The sequence below is a fragment of the Palaemon carinicauda genome, chromosome 1 (assembly GCF_036898095.1).
Source record: "Palaemon carinicauda isolate YSFRI2023 chromosome 1, ASM3689809v2, whole genome shotgun sequence".
Classification (NCBI taxonomy): Eukaryota; Metazoa; Arthropoda; class Malacostraca; order Decapoda; family Palaemonidae; genus Palaemon; species Palaemon carinicauda.
The window spans coordinates 315,769,070-315,774,069 of NC_090725.1; positions in this window are offsets into that span (position 1 = coordinate 315,769,070).

Consider the following 5,000-nt stretch of genomic DNA (forward strand, 5'->3'; position numbering starts at 1 on the left):
TATATATATATATATATATTATTCGTTTTCGCTATATGCTCCACTGAGGTGGAAAACCAATAAAATGAAGTTTAATTTACTTCCAGCCATCCGGAAAAAACGGAAAAATAAAGAAGTTTCAGCTTAATTTTTTATAACATATAGAACTGTAGTTTCAATTTTATTTCCTCAAGATACGAGGGACATAAAGGTTTGTTTAACACGTACTATTTGCTCTATGAAACATGACTGAGTCAGAATCACAATTCCTAATTGCTCCACTTTCTTTTGTTTACACTGGAATAAAATGGCCTTTTAGGAATCTATATGAGTCTGTAGATTTTGACACAGAGCATTATTATAAATCTATATAGTTGTCACCATAATTTCCAACAAAATATTTAAAATAGTCAATTAACAGCTTTACTGACTGTGTATTTGTGAGTATTTATATCTGAGAGAGAGAAAGAGAGGGATGAAGGGGGGAGGGGATGGTAATTTCACGATGAAATCATAGAAAAACCCTGAAGTAATAATAGGAATAGGATCAAACATAAAAGGTCCAAAAACTATTAGATAAGCGGATGGAAAAATGTAAGTGTATGGCTGTTATTCCAACGACCATCAAAAAATCATTAATTATTACCTTTTCAAAAAGCCTTTTCAAATTTTATAGTAAGAAAAAATATATATATTTTATTGTTTCTTATGGAGGCTGGTCTGATAGTGCACTTTCTTACAGAAGCAGTGTCATAGGGAGCAACCTAATGGAGATTTAGTATCCATTGTGGCCTAGTGAATTCGGTCTATATGATGATCACGACCGTGAAAGGACGAACAATTACGGTGAATTTACGTGACTACAAATCTGACTTTTAGAGGATTATGAACACAGTCACTTCGGGATATTAAGATGCCCACTATAAAGCGATGTGTAATCCATTTTTAAAAGAATATTCATATGCTGTTTACAAATCAAAGGTTTTAGAAGAACATTGCTGAAGTCTACCATGTACTTTTAGAATAAATATGGTTGATACCGCCAAATATAGAATATAATGAATCCAAATAGTTTCACATGCTGTTCACACGCCAAATGGTTTTAGAACCCTGTTTAAGTCTATCTTGTATCTGTCAGAGACCACATTAAATACCTTATTCGCCTGCTTTCCCTCAAGGTACATTTACAAACTGAAATGAAGTTACTGCCCATGCAAAAATAAATTAAGTAATAACAAATATGCAAACATTCCTAGCATTATACTGCATGTAAATATATATATATATATATATATATATATATATATATATATATATATATATATATATATATATATATTTAACCGGAATTATGAAAATCAATTATAATAATTTATGGTATCCGCTACTACAAGTATACCATTAATCCAAAATACAACTCCATGCTTTATAAGGAGCATTGATTTATTGAAATAGAAATAATTGCAAGATAAAACATTTTTCATCCACTAAGTTTTTCCTAATACAGGTACGAGGTTCCCTAAACCTGAGTATTGAACTCCCTCGTTGAAAGAGCGATATTGTAGCAGAGGGACAATAAGAGCAAGGGGGAGAGACCAAAGTTGATATGAGCAGATAATGGAGCAATATTGTAGCAGAAGGACAATAAGAGCAAGGGGAGAGACCGAGGTTATATGAGCAGATGATGGAGCGATATTGTAGCGATATTGTAGCAGAGGGACAATAAGAGCAAGGGGAGAGACCGAGGTTATATGAGCAGATAATGGAGCGATATTGTAGCGATATTGTAGCAGAGGGACAATAAGAGCAAGGGGGAGAGACCAAAGTTGATATGAGCAGATAATGGAGCGATATTGTAGCGATATTGTAGCAGAGGGACAATAAGAGCAAGGGGAGAGACCGAGGTTATATGAGCAGATAATGGAGCGATATTGTAGCGATATTGGAATGATATTGTAGCAGAGGGACAATAAGAGCAACGGGGAGAGACCGAGGTTATATGAGCAGATAATGGAGCGATAGTGTAGCAATATTGGAGCAATATTGTAGCAGAGGGACAATAAGAGCAAGGGGAGAGACCGAGGTTATATGAGCAGATAATGGAGTGATACTGTAGCGATATTGGAGTGATATTGTAGCAGAGGGACAATAAGAGTAATGGGGAGAGACCGAGGTTATATGAGCAGATAATAGAGCGATATTGTATCGATATTGGAGCAATATTGGAGTGATATTGTAGCAGAGGGACAATAAGAGCAAGGGAGAGAGACCGAGGTTATATGAGCAGATAATGGAGCGATATTGTAGCGATATTGGAGTGATATTGTAGCAGAGGGACAATAAGAGCAAGGGAGAGAGACCGAGGTTATATGAGCAGATAATGGAGCGATATTGTATCGATATTGTAGCGATATTGGAGTGATATAGCAGAGGGACAATAAGAGCAAGGGAGAGAGACCGAGGTTATATGAGCAGATAATGGAGCGATATTGTAGCGATATTGTAGAAGAGGGACAATAAGAGCAACGGAGAGAGACCGAGGTTATATGAGCAGATAACGGAGCGATATTGTAACGATATTGGAGCGATATTGTAGCAGAGGGACAATAAGAGCAAGGGGGAGAGACTGAGGTAATATGAGCAGATAATGGAGCGATATTGGAGCAATATTGTAGCAGAGGGACAATAAGAGCAAGGGGGAGAGACTGAGGTTATATGATCAGATAATGGAGCGATATTGTAGAGATATTGTAGCAGAGGGACAATAAGAGCAAGGGGGAGAGACCGAGGTTATATGAGCAGATAATGGAGCAATATTGTAGCGATATTGGAGCGATATTGTAGCAGAGGGTCAATAAGAGCAAGGGGGAGACACCGAGGTTATATGAGCAGATAATGGAGCGATATTGTAGCAGAGGGACAATAAGAGCAAGGGGGAGAGACCAAAGTTGATATGAGCAGATAATGGAGCAATATTGTAGCAGAAGGACAATAGGAGCAAGGGGAGAGACCGAGGTTATATGAGCAGATGATGGAGCGATATTGTAGCGATATTGTAGCAGAGGGACAATAAGAGCAAGGGAAGAGACCGAGGTTATATGAGCAGATAATGGAGCGATATTGTAGCGATATTGTAGCAGAGGGACAATAAGAGCAAGGGGGAGAGACCAAAGTTGATATGAGCAGATAATGGAGCGATATTGTAGCGATATTGTAGCAGAGGGACAATAAGAGCAAGGGGAGAGACCGAGGTTATATGAGCAGATAATGGAGCGATATTGTAGCGATATTGGAATGATATTGTAGCAGAGGGACAATAAGAGCAACGGGGAGAGACCGAGGTTATATGAGCAGATAATGGAGCGATAGTGTAGCAATATTGGAGCAATATTGTAGCAGAGGGACAATAAGAGCAAGGGGAGAGACCGAGGTTATATGAGCAGATAATGGAGTGATATTGTAGCGATATTGGAGTGATATTGTAGCAGAGGGACAATAAGAGTAATGGGGAGAGACCGAGGTTATATGAGCAGATAATGGAGCGATATTGTATCGATATTGGAGCAATATTGGAGTGATATTGTAGCAGAGGGACAATAAGAGCAAGGGAGAGAGACCGAGGTTATATGAGCAGATAATGGAGCGATATTGTAGCGATATTGGAGTGATATTGTAGCAGAGGGACAATAAGAGCAAGGGAGAGAGACCGAGGTTATATGAGCAGATAATGGAGCGATATTGTATCGATATTGTAGCGATATTGGAGTGATATAGCAGAGGGACAATAAGAGCAAGGGAGAGAGACCGAGGTTATATGAGCAGATAATGGAGCGATATTGTAGCGATATTGTAGAAGAGGGACAATAAGAGCAACGGAGAGAGACCGAGGTTATGTGAGCAGATAACGGAGCGATATTGTAACGATATTGGAGCGATATTGTAGCAGAGGGACAATAAGAGCAAGGGGGAGAGACTGAGGTAATATGAGCAGATAATGGAGCGATATTGGAGCAATATTGTAGCAGAGGGACAATAAGAGCAAGGGGGAGAGACTGAGGTTATATGATCAGATAATGGAGCGATATTGTAGCGATATTTTAGCAGAGGGACAATAAGAGCAAGGGGGAGAGACCGAGGTTATATGAGCAGATAATGGAGCAATATTGTAGCGATATTGGAGCGATATTGTAGCAGAGGGTCAATAAGAGCAAGGGGGAGACACCGAGGTTATATGAGCAGATAATGGAGCGATATTGTAGCAGAGGGACAATAAGAGCAAGGGGGAGAGACCGAGGTTATATGAACAGATAATGGAGCGATATTGTAGCAGAGGGACAATAAGAGAAAGGGAGGAGAGACCGAAATTAATATGAGCAGATAATGGATGGCTGTAGGGCAAGGGATGTTTTGGGAGGAGCGAGAGAAAATTATTAAGTGGTTTTGTTTAGGTGGGGAAGGAGATACTCCTTTGATAATCCTTTATATTCTATCGCACAAAACAGACGATCTTATATGAAATGGCATGGGTAAATGCATTACAGTTGCATGATTTTGAACTGAAAACATAACCTGAGCAAATTCGAAGTTGATTTGACAAAGTAAGTTTTTTGTTGGCTTTTAGAGACTTTCTCATTACTGAATGAAAACCGTGTCTTATCGAACGATGATATTGTGACGGGCCGAGAGAAGGTTGTGACTCAAAGATAGGATGAAAGCAACTGAATGAGTTTATCATAGAACACTCTCCTTTATATACAAAAGCTCAATGCAACAGAAAATTTCATGTTTAAAACCGACACCGTTACCGGTGAGAAAAACAGGCATGTTTATTCAGGTTCTTTTTAATGCGAGGGAAGAGTGAAGATACAAGCATAATATATACACAAAATGAACTATGTACGATCGTGTGACAGACGGTTGGTACAATATAAATTGACAAAGTTAGTTTTTTTGCTAACTACAGAAAACAAACGAAAATGAACACAAAAATCAGGGGAATACTGATATAATAATCTTAATTT